We start from the raw sequence: 20,587 nt of genomic DNA on the forward strand, positions 1-20,587 counted from the left end.
AAAGTTAAGGTCACCCGTGACAATGTGCATAAAATAATTATTAACAACTCAAATAAATATCTTTTAAATTATTTAAATTTTTATAATAGAAATTATAATTACAAATTCTTTTCTTTAAAGTTTTACAATATCTAAAACAAACAGAAACTCTGATCTTCTCTTTAATTGGGAAATATTCAGAAAATTTATTAACAGTCATAGAAGGTAGTAAACCCCTTTCAAAATCTTTACCAAGAAAATAAATAACACCAAATTCTTTTTTAATTTTTGAAACATTTAATAAATCAAAATTGTTGATAGCAAGCTTAAATTTAATAAGATCTAAGGCAATATATTTAAATTCAGGGGTAGAAAATTTAATTGTTCTTTAATCATTCTTTTTAACACTGAACTTTTAATACTAAAAATAAAACTCCTAATCTTTTGAATGTTAAATTCATTGACATCCAATAAAAACAAAATTTTGAAAAGTACCAAATTAAATTTATTTTTAATTTTGCCTTTACGTTTACCCCATTTTATACTGATCATTTTAAATTGTGATTCTATTAGACTTTAATCATGTGTCATAATGAAAATAGTAACAATTTCCTTAGGGTATTCATCTCAAATGAGTCAGGACTTAAATGAGTAGTAAAAACTTGAATTCTAATTAACTAGCTTATTAACTTTGATGTGATCCTGTTGCAGAATTTTCCGAACTATCAAAGACAAAACTCTCTTGCACTAATATCTTTTTGCAAGATATTTTAATAATAACAAACATATATGTTAGTAAATTAAAATAACAAAAGCACTGGGTTTAGAAAAATCTCTCTATATATTTTTAAATTGAACATTTTTATTCTAATATTATGAGTGATATTCTCGCATTTTGTTGGGGGGGGGGGATAAAGAAACAGCTTAAAAGATAATTTGATTCTAGAAATGATGTTTTTTCTTTCATTTTTTGAAAGAACACCATAATTTTTAAAAAACATGCTAAAAACATTTTCTATTTTTTATAAAATGTGACTGTGAGAGGGGATTTTGTTACAAATTCAGATATTCGGAACACCATGAAATGGGGGGGGGGTAAATTCCATTTCAAAAATTTGATTTTACAGCTACTTAAATCCATGACTTTTCATGATTTTTTTTTTTTAAAAAAAATAGTTGATCATAAAAATTTACTGAAATAGACAGAAGAAACTTTCATTGAAATCAAGAGAAACTGATATAAATATATTTAAAAACTCACAAAATTCTCCAGACTTTCGATCAACAATGGCAACATGTCTAGTTTCTTTAATAAGACGTTCTCTAGTATCTTCAGCATGGTCCACAATGTCATCAATTATTTCTAAAACATCATAATGTTTTATATTAAAACAAAATAATTTAAATTATTAAATTCTTTTCAAATTTTTGAAAAGTTAACTAAAATATTTTTCAAATTATACCCAAATTTAATTACATGCAAAAAAGATACACATGACATAGTTTGTCTTTTGTAATCAAGAAAAACTTATGCAATAACAGGGTGGCCACTCAAATCAGATTTCAAATTTCCCTGATTTTTCCAGGTTTTCCAGATAAAAATCTTAAAATTTCCAGATTTTTGTTTCTTTTTTCTTATAAAATATAGGATGTGTACAGGAAAAGTGTCTATATTATAAAATATTTTATTCAAAAAGCTATTTTTTTTAACATATCATCTTGAAAAAAATAATTTATTTTGACAATTTGGCAAGATTTTTTATTTATTTTTTAATGTTTTGGTACAAAATTTTGAATCAAAAATCATATATTGACAAACATAAGAATAAAATTAAATATTTCTCCAGCAAGATTCGTCTCCTCAAGAGGAAGAAAATTTTCCTAGCAAATTCTCCTTCTGTTTCATTACTAGCTTAAAATTTAAAGTGCAGAAAAACAGACAAACCTAGAGAAAGCCACGAAGTTTCAAATACTGAAATGAAAATCTTGAAATTGAAAATAAATTATGTGACGATAACTTAGGATTACGCAACGTTCTCTTTTGGAAATTCGCTTGCATTTTAATGTCTCGAAGTATTTTTTTCCGCAATCTAAACTTCGTAACTTAATCAAGATTTATCTGAGCTCACTTTTTCTGCACTTTAAATGACTCTTCTACTCTTAAAGTAGAAGTAGTTACTATAATTTCAAAGTAGTTTGTAGTCACTGCATTTAAAAAAAAAAGTAGTTGTAGTTACAGTATTTGTAATTGTACAGTAATTTGTAATAAACTACAAAAATAATGTAGTTTTTACCACCACTAATCTTAAATATAATATTTCACTTAATTAGCTTTAATATCGAATCAATTTATCTAAAAGATAATTTTTCAATGTAACTTTTTACGCTAATAATTATGAGAAGTGCTAACTATTAAAAGTAGTGCTAACTATTAATTAGTCCTAACTATTAATTAGTAATTAGTCCTAACTATTAATTAAGTTGCTAAATCAAACACTAAAACGTAATGTCTCGGAATGAACATGGATTTTTTACTCTTAAAGTCTGGGAAGGTAGCTGCAATCTAGAAATTGGGGTCCTTATAGTATACTACAATATACTATAATATACTTACTACATACTATTTTTCAATTCATAGTTATTTTTATTTAGAACATAAAGTCTTTCAAGTTTTTAGCACAATTTAAATAATAGCTAACTAAACAATTCCTAATAGATTAAGATCAATATATAGAATATAGTAATGCTGCATAAAAAGAATAAGCAGCATCAGTTAGTCAGTATTCTTTCGTAATAGCTATCATATTTGATTAAGATTTTTAATACAGTTCAAGAGTTTCTTAGTCAAATAATATAAAAGAAGGATTTCAATAATATTAAAGAAAAAAAGAAATGAAAAGAAAAAAAAAATTGTAAATTACTAAATGATCTTCCAATTCCCCATTCAAAAATTCCATGATCTGATTACTGTATTGATAGTAGGGTAATTCTCACAAAATACGACAATTGACAGTCTTTTGCTCCTACTATACTATACTATACTATACTGCTAATACTACACTGCGAAAAGAATTTTTTTTTAAAAAAATTTATAAATAGCATTGCTATTAGCATTTTAAATGACTTTGCATTAACATTGACTGTTCTGTATATTTAAAAAATTTAATTGAATTTCAAAATGTCATTTTCTTGACATGTCACAAACAATATTTCCAAAAATTACTAGCTTCAAAACTTCCCATAAATTTTTCAATATCTAATTTTTTTTATATTCCAAAAGATGTAAGCATTTCTAAAATATATGCAGAGGGTATTATTTCCAAAAACTTTGTTAAAAATATGCTAAATGCTGTAAAATGGCAAAATTGTCATTATCCTGGCTGTCATTTTCCGGGCTTATAAATTCCAGGACATTAACACAGTTTTAAGAAACATTTTTACCCACTCTAGGGTAAAGAGGGAAAGAAAATATTAACGGAATACCCAATTTAATGAAAGATTGTGATATGCTCGAATGTAATTAAAGTTATTTATTTATTTAATGATTAATTATTATACACAATATTATTCTGTACACATTAACAACAAAAACATTTTTGATTCTTTCTACAGTGAATAAAAGAATTAATTTAAACAAATCATGATCCATCTAATGCAAAGGTGTTAGGTTTTCGTTTTAAAAACACAGATAGTTAAAAATATAGGGGATAAACTAGGAACATCACTGTACAATTTAATTCTGTCATAGTCTTTAAACGCTGCTTGGGTGTATAAATTAAGGAATGTAATAAAGTTGTTAAATAAAATGATTTAAATATTTGAAATTTAAATAATATTGTAAAACAATTTCAGATGTTAATTATTATAAAATTAATGTAAATTTTTATAAAACTAATTGAAAAATTCCTAAGATTATCATTTTCATTGTAGAAGTTTTTGAAGTCGTTCTATTACTATTAAAATTAACTTTATTATTCGTGCTGGCAAACAGACTGCTAATTACTTTAAGTGGCCGAGTAAAAGACAAAATTTCTTAGAATATCTCAAATTCAAAAATGTCTGCTCCTTACCCAATATCTTCCAGGCATTTTGCTTCCTCTGAAAGCCTCAAGATTAATGAAATTTTAAAAAAATTGTTTTCTTTGTTTTATCTGCTTCTTTTCAAATTAAAGTGTAGTAAAGTTAAAAACTATCTCATTGTATGTGTGTGTTACTCTTTCACTTTCATTTTACTTAACTAATTTGTTAAAATTCTTCACAATAGTTATTTTTTGAAATTATTTACATAAAATGTTAAAATTAACATCTCAACTTTGTTGTTTTTTAGTTTCTTAAGTTGAGTTACTTACTATTAGCTCAAAATGACTGTTTTATTAACTTCTAAGTTAATATTTCATTTTCCTGGCATTCAAAATTTGGTAAATTTCTATTTTTTTCTTCTTGAGCAAATGTCAATTAACTACACAGCTGTATGTAAGATATTAATAAATGTAGCTAAATAAATATACAAAAGAAAAATTAGACTATTTTGAAGACTTTAAATTTGAAGAAATTTTTTTTCTCCGAATAGTCATGTTTCCAAAGAATCACCCATAAGCCAATTTGTTATTCAAAACCATTTTGAATATAGGTGTATATTAAGTTCTCCAGGAAAATTCGTATCCTTAAAGTAGTGAAGTAGTTACTACAATTTAAAAGTACTTTGTAGTCACTACATTTAAAAAAAAAATTTTGTAGTTAACTAGATTTGCAACAAAGTAGGCGCAGTTCTGATAAACTACAAAAATAATATAGTTTTTCTGACCGCTGATCCTAAATCTGAGAGTTAAGAAGACGTACCGAAAGCTTTCCGAAGTCACAGATCAGATGCCTGCTGTCCGGATTCAAGGAGTTTTTGGCACTGAGTAGACCACCGCCCGAGGCTGTTGTCACACAAATAATAAGAACTCATTGGACTTCTTCGAAAACCTAGAAATAGGCAAACACCTTGTTGCTATATTATTCACATTACTTTAAAAAACACATACTTTATTCCAACTATTATTTTTCATTGCAAAATATTTTAATAATTAAGTAATTGACAAATTGTTCCAAAATTTAATATTAGAAATAAACTTGGAACTATCATGGCTTTGCCTTTCAAATAGGAATTGTGTGAAGAAATATCATTTATGTTTTTTGAATTATATTGATTGAAATAATTCATTAAATTGCGCTTTTTCAGAAGTTATTATTTATTTTTTTACAACTATACAGGAACTGAGCATTGAAACAGTAGGACCTTCACATTTTTTTGTACATTATAAGCATATCCTCCAGTTACTAGAGAAATTCTGTGTTTTCAGAAAAAAATTTTTTTTGATAGTAACAAAAATGCTTAATAAATAGATTACATTAAGTACAGAGGCTGGACAAAATAATGAAAACACTTTGATACTAATACATTTTTTTGATATTAATCAAAAAATATTTAAAGTATCAGCTTATAAATTCAGATGTCTTTAGATCATGCAATTCTCATACATATAAATGAAGTTTAAACTTTGAGGTTTGTGGGACTGACAATAAGTTACAAACGGAAAAAAAATTGAACAGCTACGCTAAAAAATGTAATAAATTTGTCTACCTCTACATATAAACAACTCAAACAGATGTATGTACTTGATCAAAAATACAACCTGTATAACTTTCGCTCTAATGAACAACTTCGCTAATTAGGGTTAACTGTTAAGTTACGAAATCAAACACAAAAACGCACTTTATAACGTATGAATAAACATGGATTTTTTTACATAAAGGATTTTTTCTCTTAAAATCTGGGGGGTAGCCGCAATCACGCAATAGTGATCCTCATAGTATACTATAATATACTATCATCATCATAGTTGGCCAGACAGCCCAATGTGGGCCAATGCCTTCCTCTGAAGATTTCTCCATATCGACTTCCGATTAACTTTCGATCTCCAATTCTTTTCATTAATTGCAAGAAAATCAGACTCCACCGCATCAGCCCATCTCAAAATACGTCTTCCCCGCTTTCTTGTTCCAGTGGGTCTAAAAAGCAATATCCTTTTTATTGTATTGTCATCACTCATTCGCATCATGAGGGCCATACAATTCAACTCAATTTACTTTTATGCATTTAATAATACCAGGAAGTTTATAAATCTTGCACAGTTCTAAGTTCTCCTTCTCCAGTTATTGCTTTTATTTACACCGCCCAGTATATGTAATTAGTAACTGCAAGTAGTATTAGTAGCTGCATTATGTTAAGAATTTTGATTAAAATAAGCAGACTTATTGGCCAGATCGAGTCGGTTTTTTATTTCAGGAGTCATTCTATTGTCAATAGTAATAATTGATCCTAAGTAAGTAAAACTCCTTACTGTTTCGAATTTATAAGAATCTATTTCAAGATAGGGGTCTGGGACACTGTTTCTTGAGAATAATATACTATTAGATACTTATAATATGCTATTTTTCATTTCCTAGTTATTTTATTTAGAACACAGACTTAAAAGTTTTTATCACAATTTAATTAATACAACACTAAACAATTCCTAATAGATTAATATCAATAAATAGTAGTGTTGTATTAAAAAAAATTTAAAAAGCATCAGTTATTCAGTATTCTTTTGTAATAGCAATCATATTTTATTAAGATTTTTAATTTATTTCGAGAATTTCTATGTCAAATAACAGTAAAGTAGGATTTCAATAATATTAAAGAAATGAAAATAAAAAAATTGTAAGTTGCTAAATGATCCCTTCCGATTTGCCATTCAAAAATTTCATGATATGATTACTGTATTGATTGTAACCTACTATTTTTAAAACACTAAGAAACGATAGTAGTGAAACTACGAAATTCAACCTACATGATTTGTTGCTGGATTTTCTGAAAATAATAAATGAGTACATGAACTTGAATTCCTCACCATTAAAATCAGATTGTGTATCAAATTTTCATTACTAACCATTTTTTCTACAGATACAAATACTAGCTGTATTATTGTTTTTTAAGTATGAATACAAGTAATAGAAATATTTATTATGGTCTAGATTTTTTTGCCGAACTTCAAATCATGAAAAGTTCTCTCCTTTATTTTATTACAATATTAAGTACACGAGGTTGCTAATACTGACTACATGTGGTGGTTTAATCTTTAAGAGTTGCTATAACTATATAAATCTATTCATACCCCAAGTCAAAATTCTTGATGGTCCTATCAAAACATTTTGATGGTTTTTGCTGGGTTCAGTGCGATTCATGAGGGTCCAACATCATTCGATGGTCACCATCATCCAACATTTTCCATTGTGCGTTCATGGTTTTTGATATGCCAGCAAACTTCCATCATTCCATGATGGAAAATGCTACTTTAATACTATATGGTTGACCATCATGAGAGGTTTGACTCTCATTTTTATAAACTTTATATTCATTAAACAAGCCCGATTAGCAAGAAAAATAAATACATTCACAGATGGATCCAAGAAGAGTGATGGAATGGGTGCTGCAACTGTACCAATATGAAGATGGCATAATCACATCAACTACACATTTGAAATTTAATTACTACAACGCTATATTCCAGGTTGAAGCAATAGCATTAAAGGAAGCCATCACTCACGCCATAAAACAACAAATCGCAAATTAAACTACAATATGGTCAGACAGCATTTCAACACAATAATAGCACTTAAGAATTATAACAACACTCATCAAATTATACAGGACATCCAAAATCTACTTAATATTACTAATGGCCTCCAAATCTCATGGATTAAAGCACGTAATAACGATGGAAACGAAAAAGCTGATAACTTAGCTAAAACGGCATTTAATAAGGGTCAATTTTTCAACATCAAAGTTCCCCATTCATTCATTAAGCTTAAAGCTAAAACACAAATTAAGAAGGCAAAATTCACATATTGGAGAGAGGTTAAAATATAAGTTTAGACGTGTTTATGACGTCCATCAATAAGATAATGTTTGAAGGCAAAATTCAAAATTCGCTTATTTTTCTTTTCAAAGAAATTGGCTAAAACCTTTTTAAGACGTGTAACTTTTTTTTGGTGGAAGGGCTAACGAAAATATTGTTTTGAGCAAACGAGTTCCCAAAATTAGACTAAAGTTTTGAGCTTAAATTCAAACTTGTTATTTGGTCAGAAATCAGATAAAGCTTCTCACTTATTTTTCAACGGTCAAGAAAAAAAGTTTTGATGAGTAAACCCGCAGGTGGTCAGCATGCACCATGCTTAGAGTGGCAGAACTCATACCAATATTCCTTTCAATATCTTTGTTTGTTCAGATAAGGAATGTGTGTTACTTTCTTATAGCTACTTTGTAATGAACTTATTTTAAAAAACAAAATCATTGACGAACATCTTCAAAAATTTTCAACTTAGATTTACAAATATTTAACATAACTTTTTCAGACGAACGCACTTACGAAAATTTGTAATTAATTCATGATTTTCGAGATGCATAATTACAACTTCTGATTCAAGAACTCCTTTCAGTCATAATTCTTTTTTGTTGGGTGATTTATGGAACTTTTTGTTGGGCTAATGACTTTCTAAATTGGGCTAAAAATTATCTAAAACCTATTTTGATAATGAATTTTGCTTTAGTAATAAGTTAGTTAAAAGTTTCGATGTCAACGCAAGCTAACAATTTCCTAAAATGGGCAATGTTTTGAAGCAAAATTTAATTTTGTATTTTGTTTAATTTTGTAGGACAAAAATCAGTTGAAACCTGTTTCTGTTGAGGCTCTTTTCCCATTTTTTATGGGTGGACTAACGAAATTTTTTGTCGTGTTGACATGAGAGATTAAATCCCCACAATAAGCTAATAGTTCGTAACGAAATTCGTAAATTTAGTTTAAAAATTTGTTTAGTCAATCAAAAACTGTTACAAGAGCGAGTTTGTTATTCCAAAACCCTTTTATCAAAATTGTTCGTTTCAATATTTTATCCTTTTCCGACAGCGAATATTTAATTTAAGATATGCGAAATTATCAGTTTTTTAATTGTTCTAGGCTATTTTATTTCATCTAAGAAATTAGGTACATCGAAAATACGTTCTGTTTGTTTAAAATATTATCAATGCTTTACGAGTATGCATTCGCTTATGAAGTTGTGATTAATTATCTATTTTTCGTAATGGCAAGCTTAAATCAATGTTAACGCTCAGCTGCAGCCACAGGGCCATTTTCTTTGCATCCATTGATTAACCTGTTAAGATTTGCCACCGCAAATTTGAAAAACCAGTAACATTTGAACTGTGTTTCCTTTCGAAACTAACATTAAAAGTAGTTGCCAAGAATCGCAACAAATTACTTTTTTTTTTGTATCGCATTACTCACTCAGGGTTCGTAGCCAAGTATTTCAACAAAAAGTAAGCACCTTTTAAGTACTTTTTAAGAACTCAAAAATATTTTAAAGCACTAATTGCATTAGGTAACAAAATGCAAAATAATTTTCAAAGACTTAAGATGATCATGATAAAATAACTAGTTTCTGACAAAGAACTCTTTTCTTGATTTTATTAGCTATTATAAAATGATCGAGATATTTTTCGGTACGATATCAGAGGGTGAAAAATGAAGACTGAAATTAAGAATATCTTGCAAAGAGTTGCAAACGAGAGTGCAATAATCTCACCGATCCTAGCTCAGTAGACACACATGCAGACCCTCAAGTATTTCATAAAACATGTAAAATGATTGGCGCTTTCATACGCTATGGACCGATGGTCTATGGCTATGGACCAAAAAAAATCTCATTTTCGAAAAGGGAAAGTTAGGCACTTTTTAAAAACACCCAATGACAAAAGCACCCTTAAGGGGTTTTAAGTAACGAAAATCAAAAATAAGCACCTTTAAGTACTTTTTAAAAACGCTATGTACCATGTCACTATCCTACTTTTGTAAAACAGTATCACACTACACAACAAACTACAAAAAAATTTAGCGACTACAGTAGTTTCACTAGATATAGTGCGCTCCTTCCGACCACTGCAATACATTTTATGTCTTAATAGATTCATCGTGCAATTATTTGCTAAATAAAAATTGGAGGGGAAGAAATGTGCAAAAGCACCAATAATCCAATATTGTTTACTTTAAATACTAAGATTGCATCAGATAGCAAAATTCCTTTGTAAATTTATAATCAAGTTTTTAAAAATAAATTACAAGCTCACTATATATTTAAAAAAATGTCTTCATCAATAAGTAAACCCCAGTGGCAGAATTTTTTTGGGGTTTTTGCAACATTCCTCTATAATACTAATATCTTTCTGCAAGATACTTTTAAAAATAAAATATATACATGTTACTAATTTAAAGTAACAAAATCATCAACTTTAACAAAAAAAAAAAACTTCTGGTAAAAATAAAATTACATAACTTTTTATTCGAACATTTAATATTTTAGATGATATTCTGGGATTTTGTATTGGGAAAACACACCAAATATTTCCTTTTGCATTTTGTAAATCATGACATTAGAAAAATCGTGAAATCAGTTGCAGTAACTACCAAAAAAAAATTGATGACAAAATCACTCGAATCAGACTCTTCAAAAAGAGGTTACTAAATGCGAATATTTTATTTTGAGATTCAGTTGTTGTAATAAATAATATCGTATTAAAAATATAAGATTTTAATAACTGTGGAAATCAATAGTAATAACTACATTAAAAAAATAGATCGAAAACTTTTGCAGGAAAGAAAAATAAAAATTTTTTACTTCCCAAAGGAAAAATTTTGTGTCCAGCGACAGTTTTGCCTCGTCACCTCGATTCTGCCACGGGAAAGTAAACAAAATTAACACACATACAAGTAGTCCTTACAAAAAAAAGAGATCATATGATGCCAGCACAGTCTGTTATTTGACACTCATAATTTAAAAATGCAGAAATTTTGTTATAACTTTGACCTATTTCATGTTTTCAACCAAAATATGTAAATCAATGTCTAGCACTTTTCGAAAATTGATGACTAACAATAGAAAATGCATTAATTTAAAAAAAAAGTCAACCAACTGAATAGATTAGAACTTTCGATCTCTATTTCAGCTGTTACTATAGTTGTCACTTCCAATATACTCCAATTGTTTTTTTTGTTTTTTTTCTTAAACACAGCAGTTTAAGATAAATACTTTAAAATTAAAAAAAAATTATGAGTACTTTAAACCTTGTCTATTTTTAGATCTTAATTTATCAGAAGCATATTGTATCTTTAATCAGAAGCATATTGTATATAAGTAATTTAAAAGTAATATAAATTATTGATTGAAAAAAATTAAATTAGTAAGATAGTGGTAAAATAAATTATTTTAACTTAATCAGGAAAATAAAATAATAAGGAACAAAGACAGAGATATATGTTCATTTCGAAATTACAATTGAAGCTATTGGATTATGAAACAAATTATAGATTATTAATATTTAACAAATAAATACTTTCTAGTAGTAGATGGCACAGGTATATGTAGTACAGCATTCAATGCTTCCATGTTAGATGGCAAATTACAAGACAAATGTAGAGTTAAATCACAATCCCTATAGAAAAAAAAATATGTTTACAATTTCAAATATATATTTTTTTGTATTAATTAATTTAAAATGAATCGAATAAACATCAGATTAACCAACTTTCAAAATTTAATGTTTAGTTAATCAAAGGTAATTTTTCTTGTATAACAGAAAGAATTTATTTATAACACTTCATGCATGCTATCACTAAGTTCATGAAACTTCTTTTTTTCTCATTGGCAACAAAACGCTGAAAGAAACTGATCTATAGTTGGGCAGAAGTAAAAAGTTAAAAGCTAACTTTCAATGTAAACCAGCAAACTGAGCTATACTTGTGTTTTAATTTTGTTTCCTAATATACACAGATTACAATATAATTAAGACTTTTCTTTTTGTTTTCATGATGCTGCATAATCAATGCAGATCACTTAATAGTTTGTACACGAAAGAGAAATATTCTAATAAAGAGTCACACTGTCTTATTTAATTTATGAGCTGAGGTATTCATCAATGCCATACAGTGTCCAATATGTTAAACTGTTGCAACTCCAAATATTGAATTTATATTTTTCTGTACATAGAAAAATTCAATGAATTATCCAGTCCAAATCTAATTTCCAAGTAGCAGTACGGAAAAACTACTTGGTAGTATTTCAGTACTACTAGGTAGTATACCAAGAAGTTGGAAATGAAAGGTTTTACAAAATTTCTAAGAAAGAATTAAAAAAAGTACTGCAAGGAACTAGTATTTAATGAGCAAGTAAAATCAGCTCAAATAGCGAAGCAATCTGAAAGGGTTGACAAGCACAATCAGTGTGTTCTATCATTACATTGCAGTCGGACCTCTATTTAACAAAGTCGCTAAATCCTGAGAATAAATTTGTTACAAGGAAAATTAGCTAAATAGATAATCACCTTTTGAAATACATAAACAACACCAAACAGGCTATAAAATCATAAACACTAAAATAAATAGCAATGGCTACACCTTTATCTTGCAAACTAGTATCTACTATTTATTTTATAAATCTTAAGCATAAAAGAAATCTGCATGGAAAGCAAGAATAGAGCAAAACATTATCCAGTACATGCTACATACATTTTCAACTAAAAAAATGCTAAATTTATGTATAAAATTATAGCTGCATTTAGTATAAAAGTAATTTTAAACATACATCACCACATCACCACATTCTTAAGTTTAATTGCTACTGATAAAATTTGTTAATTTCGTCTCAGTTTTGTTTGAAATGTAAGCAAAAAAGGAAAGGGATTTTACTGCTTTCTCTAAAAGTGGCTTAAAAAATCAATTCAAGGTCATTTCCTTCATTAAATGCGTCAACAAGTTTGAAATGTTCTGAAATATTTTGGGAAATATTTCAGAACATTTAAAACATGTGGATCTCAAAGAAAAGTTCGTTAAATAGAAAATACACTTCTATTTGGAAGTTATTTTACCAAGAAATTTCCAAAATGTTCTTAGTTTCTTGAAGAAAAAAAATCGCAAAATAGCGAAATTCGCAAAAGTGAAGTTCGTTAAAAAGAAGTCCGACTGCATTTAAAAAATATTGCAATGAAAACTTGTGATGAAACCAAAATAATGAATTAAAAAGAATTTCTTATTGTTAATAGATTTCAGAATAAATATTACTTATTGTTATCATGTACATTAAAAAATTTCTTTCAGGTAACTACAGGTTGATTGTAATCTGTAACAATGGGTCCAGGAAAAGCTTCTGCAAAATACAATTGTATTTTGCTTGTTCCTACTAATTTCATTTTTTTGTAAGTACTTACCAGCCATTAATAAAATGAATAATATTTTACTCAGTGAGTTAACTGTGAAGTTATTGGCGTGCATAGTTGTCTATTTGGATGTTATATAAATGTTTTAAGGAATATTTGATCTTGAATTTTATGAGATTCGATTTGGCTACTTTAAATATTTAGAAGGATTTGGAAGCCAGGCAGTCATTTTTTTATACATATAAATCACTTATTAGAAAAATTATCAATAATAGATTATTTATCCTAAATATTATTTATACTAGAATATGTTTACATCCATAATATTAAACCTTAAAATAAATTTAAAAAAAAATTGACATGCATTGTAAATTATGCTAAAATTAGCATATTTGCTAAGCTCTAAAATAGGCTATAGTATCTAAAGTTAGCTTGCAAGTTAATAAAAAATGAATAGTTAATACAATAATTCAAGTTAATAAAAAATGTAACTTGTATAAACAAAAATAGTTATAAAAAAGCATGTTCTTTTTTGGATTAAAAATTAATAATCAATTCAGATTATAATGATTAAAAAAAAGCAATGTTATTACAAACCGAGTTTTAATCAAAATTATCCCTTAAATAACAAATTATCCTTTAAATAACAAATTTAATAATACTCAGCAGTTAAGAGAAAAGAAAGTCACCTGTTTTTATCCACATCTTCAACAATCGAAAGCAGTCTAAATGGCACAAATGATGCACTAGTCGTGGAATAAGTCATTGCTTTGACCTGAAAAAAAATTAACAATCATTAACAATTTCAAACAATTATAAACCATTACATATTATCAGCACATAAAAGATAGGATATCTAAAAAATGCAATAAAGCTAGAAAATATTGCAATTTTTAAGATTATGATTTAAGTCTATTAAAAAAGCTTCAAATAAGTAAAATATAAAAAGTAAAATCACCATCAACTATATGTTTATAACATAAAAGGTAGAATGAATAATCTTTTATAGAAAGATAGTATTATAGATCAAACTCTTTTTCACAAAACTAAATTGGCATAATTAGGTAGAGATCAAAGGGAATAAGAAACAAATAATTATTTTCGTTATACAGGTGACTAAAATATTAAATGTTAGCAAAATTAATTCTATTTTGGCTCAGTGCCGTGTTGATTGTGATGTGAATGTTTAGTGAGAAGAAAAAGAATTATGACTGCGAATCAAACTCGGGGGTTTATGATTATAATAAGCAAGGGGTGAAATCTCAAAGTCTAGTAAAAAATAGTTAGAAGAAATATATTATAAAATATAGAAATTTAAGAAAAAATATGAAACAAAATTTAAGAAAATATTCCATATGTTAAATTGATTTATAACACATTGATGTAGAAATCATCAATTGTATAATCAAAGTAACTAAAAATAAGTTGAAACTATAAATAGTATTCTCAAAAATATTTAATAGTTTATCTAACTGCATACTAAACTTTGAATTTATGAAAGCCTCAGCATTTGAGTACACTTAAATATTATTCATTGGCTGTAGAAATATTATTTGTTATTAATTTAATATACTTCATTTCTTAACAGTTAATTTATTAGATGTGAAAATAAAATTAAATCTATCTTATTATTCATCACGTCACATTCCTATTATAAAAACAGCTTAATTCAAAGGAATGTAAACAATTTTTTAAATTAAATACAATTTCTAACAGAGAATATTTCTAACAGAGAATATGAAAATCATATCAAAATTTTTATATTTTAATTTGATGTGAACATTCGAAAATTTTTAGTTTTGTGCATATAATGTAATAAAAATAAAACCAAAATCAAATAAAATTCAAACTGATTTTCTGCTGAAGACATACAGGGTGCGCAGTCAGACTTTTCAGCAAAAATAAGCACCTTTTAAGTACTTTTTTATCACTCAAAAAATGTTTGTAATCACTTTAAAAAAAAAACATAATTAGGATCTGTGCAGTAGTAACAATTATTTTTTTCTATCGTTTAAAGTTCTTAATTTATTAACATAAAATCAATAAAATTCAAAAACGTTTTCAAAAACTTTACATAATCATGATAAAGTAACCAGTTTCTGATAAATATTGCACAGAAAATTGAAAAAAATCATGTATTTTTGCAATGTAGAATGACAAATAACACGGCAAAAAAAAAATCTTTTTTAAAAGACAGAAAATTAAGCTCTTTTTACATATCCTGAATAAAAAAGCACCTTTAAGGGCTTTCAAAAAACATAAATCAAAAATAAGCCCTTTTTAGAAACGCTACGCACCCTGTGCATAACTAGCATGTATTAGCAATGCATTAAAAACTAAAATTATTACAAATGTTTACGTCAAAAGAAACATGCATTCAAAATAATTATGAATGAAAAGAATTATTTATTCATAATAAAAAAACTTAAATTAATCTAAAACAAATGTTAAACATTTAAAGAATTAATTATTTTTATTTATAACTTCATACAGACACAAATTATGAAAATAAGAAATTACAAATTTCTTTTTTTTAAAAGTTTGTTACTTATAAATAATAGAACAGTAAATAAATAAGAATATTAATCAAAAAAAAAATAATCTTCCAAAATTTTTAAAAAATATAAAAAACAAGTTAAAAAATTTTGCTAAAATAAAAATTACCTTTCATTACGTCACCTTGTTTTAAATTATCTTCAAATTCACAATTATTTATTTTTCAAACTCACAATTATTAAGTGGTAAGAAGCTTTTCAAGAGTATCATTCCATGCAATTCGTACTTTTGAATTATTCCCTGCAAATTAATAGGTTTTGAAATGGTAAGAAATTCATCAAGCTGTGCTTAAAAAAACGAATCACACATTTAACAATAAGTAAAATAAAGCAAAACTACTTTTCTTTAATTAAAAACTACTACAAACATTATTTCCAAAAAAATGAAAAGTTTCCAAATTAACTAAAAATAAATTGCATTTATAAAGTTAAGTGATGATATTTAACTTAAAATAGTTGATCCCGGGTCAGAAAAAAGATTTTCACAGAAGCAGCAATAAATTTTTTTTTTTTGGAAAGAAGGAAAATTTTCATATAAAATTAACTAACTTTTGAATTTTACAAAGACAATTTTATAGAACTCAATTGATATGACGCAGATACAGAAGAAGCTACTTCGAAAATATACTTTTTAGTCTTATAAAATGTCATGCAATATTGTTTTAGACTTTATCTGTGCTTCAAACTATTTTCCTAAGACGAAATAATTCTTAAGCAAAAATTACAAAATATAAACCAATTTTCAAACAATCTTTTTCTTATTCACGTGCATTCCGGAGACCACTGCTCGAAGGCAGCTCTCGCGAGTCATGCCAATAATGTTAACTGTTATATCCTTCTATCCTTTTTATTTCTATTAAATTGTTATGTTTGCTAAATTATAGTCGTTATTTACTCCTATGCTGCACTAACTCCCACAGATAAATATATATATATATATATATATATATATGGAATATATATATATATATATATATATATATATATATATATATATATATATATATATATATATATATATATATATATATATATATATATATATATATATATATATATATATATATATATATATTTATATATATATACAAGGTGTCTCAGTTTAGCGTTTCAGAACTTCTAAGAGGGGTAGGGGGCATCCTGACGACTCGAAATCATATAGCAATGTGGGGTCGGAAATGCTTTCCTGAAACGGTGACGTACACAGAAGCACCATAAAGAAAAGAGACCGTAAGAGAAAAATCGCTGTAATAATACATTGAAAAAATTATGTGGCCTCCTCCGTCACCCGACCTATCATGTCTTGATTTCTGGAGTCATATGAAAACACTGGTTTATGACACCCCTGTTGATAATGCTGGTTGCAAGAATCGCAGTAGCTGCCTGCGAGATATGCCTGGAGTATTGCAGAGTGTTCGAATGTTCATGCGCCGGAGATGTGAGGTGTACATTGTAGCCGCTGGCAGAAACTTCGAACACTTACTTTGACCCATGTACCATATAATTTTTTCAATGTATTATTATAGCGATTTTTCACTTACGGTCTCTTTTCTTTATGGTGCTTCTGTGTACGTCACCGCTTCAGGGAAGTATTTCCGACCCCACATTGCTATATGATTTCGAGTCGTCAGGATGCCCCCTACCCCTCTTAGAAGTTCTGAAACGCTTAACTGAGACACCCTGTGTATATATATATATATATATATATATATATATATATATATATATATAGTCGGACTTCTATTTAATGAATTTTTCTTTGAGAACCACCTATCCCTATTTCTAAAAATATTTCAAACTTGTGGATGTATTTTATGGAGAAAATGACCTTGAATTGATTTTCGAAGCCATTTAACCTTTAGAGAAAGCAGTAAAATCCCTTTCCTTTATTGTTCGCATTATTAACAGATTTTATCAGTAGCAATTAAACTTAAGAATGCATGTGCAAAATTATTTATATAATAAATGCAGCTATAATTTTATGCATAAATATAACTTTCTTTAGTTGAAAACATATGTAACATGATAGTATAACACTGAATAATGTTTACCTCTATCCCTGCTTACAAATTATAAAATAAACAGTACATACTAGTTTACAAGATATAGGTGTATCAATTGCTATTTTAATTATGTCTAGCGTTTATGAATTTAATACCTGTTTAGTGATAGTATTTAAAAAGGTATTTCCTTTTTAACGAATTTTCCATGTATAGAATTTATTATCAGGATTTAGTGTCATCCTTAAATAGAGGTCCGATTGTATATATATATATCACTTAACAAAATATGCAATATATCAAAACTTAATTTATTAGAGCACTTAAAGAATTGACAAAGAGCTGCTAGCCATTTAGATTGATAATTCTTTGTCACTTTAGTCTTAAGCAATAATCTTCAAATTTTTCGTTATTCTTGAAAGTTTTGTGTTTAGAGAGAAATAAATTTAAAGAAATATCAATATTAAAAAGCACATCCTGATTTTTTAAATTTTTTTAAGGAAAATAGATAACTACAAAAAAATTTACTTATCAGTTCAAAATGCTATTTCAGATGGTATTTGCATTGGTAATTCTCAATCGTTTCAATAAAAAAAAATATTTAAATAGTTATTTTCCAAAAAAACTACGCATAGAAAGGAAAAATAAAGCAATAAATTGAATAGAAAATAATTTTGAATTAAAAAGAAAATAGCCTCAATTTATTTCAACAATCCCCCAGTACAACAACACATTTTGAAATAACTAAACATTGTTTTACGAATATCTAAGAAATGATGGCATTGCACTTTTAAGAAAAGCGACAAAGAAATGATATTCAGAAAATGTCCAGGTAAGGAATAATTTGTAAAATTGTAAAAATATCAAATTCAACACATCAAAAGGTTTTAAGCGTGGTAACATTATAATAAAAAAAAGTAATAAGTTCATAGGTCTTCTCTTTATATAATTTTAAAAGTATACACCCATAAGCAGTACTAAAATATAAATTTAGATACATAATGTAAAAACAATTATGCAAGGATTATTTAGTTAAGAAATAAACTATGCTTTTATAAATTGAGCCACCGTTTCACGAAGAATGGATAGGAATTGGCTTGGTAATAATTGGTGTCTTTGAAAATCAGAGTTATGTTTAAAACACTTATTGTTGTTGTAGGCCATTAGGGAGTGATTGCATTTGTTTTCTAGTGGCACAATCTACAACCAAGAATTTGACTTCTGCCACACCCAGAATCCCGTTTTCACGAACACGAGACCTGTACACTGCTAACCAGAATATCCCTTTAAAACACTTGCTTTTCACATTAAACAAAACACTTATTTTAAGCATGTTTTTTTAAACATTATTCTTTGTTAAGTTCAAAAATTGACATAGAAAATTCTAAGTCAGAGAAGCAGCTATATCTTTAGTACAAAAACCATAAGTTTGAAACAAATTATTTGCTTACAGCAACTGAACCTAAATTGGCGATCATTTTAACTCATTAAAAAGATATTGATAAAAAAAAGTGTTTCCAGCAAAGTCTCATGCAATTTAACGCTCACAAAATTTCCAACAAGGTTTTTTTTTGTAGAAAGAAAAATACGACTACTTTTGGGGTTGCTAAAGCAGCAAAACTTGTAACAATATTCAAAGATTTTACAAAATAATACATTTTTATGTTTTCAAAGTAAATGCACTTTAAAATAATTATTTTTTACTTTGTAAATAAAAACAATTTTAATGCATACATGAAAATATTAAATCTGCACGAATATTATTCCTTGCATTAAAAAAAAGTATTTTTAGAAAGAAAAATATAACTATTCTTTTTTTATGCAGTGTATTTGTAGAAGGAAACAAATTGTAGAAAGAAAAATAAGACTATTGGTGGGTTGCTAAAGCAGCAAAATTTGTAACAATATTCAAAGCTCTTATGAAATAAAATATTTCATGTTTCCAAAGTAAAAGTGCTTTAAAACAAATTTCTTTCACATTGTAAATAAAAAACAATTTTAACACATACATGAAAATATAAAATATGCACGAATATTTCTTGCATTTAAAAAATAATTGTAGAAAAAAAATATCACTATTCTTTCTATATTTCTTTCTACAAAGTATTTGTAGAAAGAAAAAAAATAGGACTTTTGGGGGATTGCTAAAGCAAAGATATTCAAAGTTCTTATAGTACAATTTTATATTACTAAAACAAATGGGCTTTCAAATAAATTTCTTTCACTTTATAAATAAAAAAAAAATTAATACATACATGAAAGAATAAAATATGCATGAATATTCCTTGCAGTAAAAAAATGTTTTATGCAAAACATTTATTACTACAATCATTTCATTTCATAGAATGCGAAACATATTAATTTTTTTTTAATGTTAATTCATATAAAATGGATAAACTAACTAAGACATGTTGTAAAATTTTAAACTAACTATGTTTTGATATCGAATAATTTATTACCTCTTCAGAAATATGGACCACTATTTTCTCAATAACTTCAACAAAGACTTCATTCTTCAAGTTCTAAAAATGAAAAATTCTGTTAAATTTAACTTTTTGGTGCAAGGAAAAAAACTAAATAAATAAACAAGCAATGCTTTTAAATCACTCTCTGATACAGTATGCACTTTCTTCGATACCTTAAATTGTTTAATATCCACTAGTTTCTCTAATTTTTGCATGAAATTAGTTGTATTTAATTTGTATCAGTTAAAATATTAAAATTTTCTAGTTAAATTTTTTTTAACAATAAAATAGCATTTC

At 26.9% G+C, this 20,587-nt stretch overlaps 1 long non-coding RNA gene across 4 annotated transcripts in view; it reads right to left on the reverse strand.

Moving 5' to 3' along the window:
* Positions 1–14,041, reverse strand: part of LOC147816132 (uncharacterized) — a 62,705-nt gene extending 48,664 nt beyond the window's left edge. Inside the window, exons 1-4 of one of the 4 annotated variants that reach the window (XR_015431776.1) lie at positions 13,960–14,041; positions 11,453–11,551; positions 4,819–4,947; positions 1,241–1,342 (exon numbers count right to left, since the gene is read on the reverse strand). This is a non-coding gene — a long non-coding RNA (uncharacterized LOC147816132). The remainder of the gene's footprint in view (positions 1–1,240; positions 1,343–4,818; positions 4,948–11,452; positions 11,552–13,959) is intronic. The other 3 variants (XR_015431777.1, XR_015431775.1, XR_015431778.1) reach the window with 3 other exon arrangements.
* Positions 14,042–20,587: the final 6,546 nt, after the last annotated feature.

The sequence above is a fragment of the Parasteatoda tepidariorum genome, chromosome 2 (genome assembly GCF_982258835.1).
Source record: "Parasteatoda tepidariorum strain Cologne lab strain chromosome 2, Ptep-v5.0, whole genome shotgun sequence".
NCBI lineage: Eukaryota > Metazoa > Arthropoda > Arachnida > Araneae > Theridiidae > Parasteatoda > Parasteatoda tepidariorum.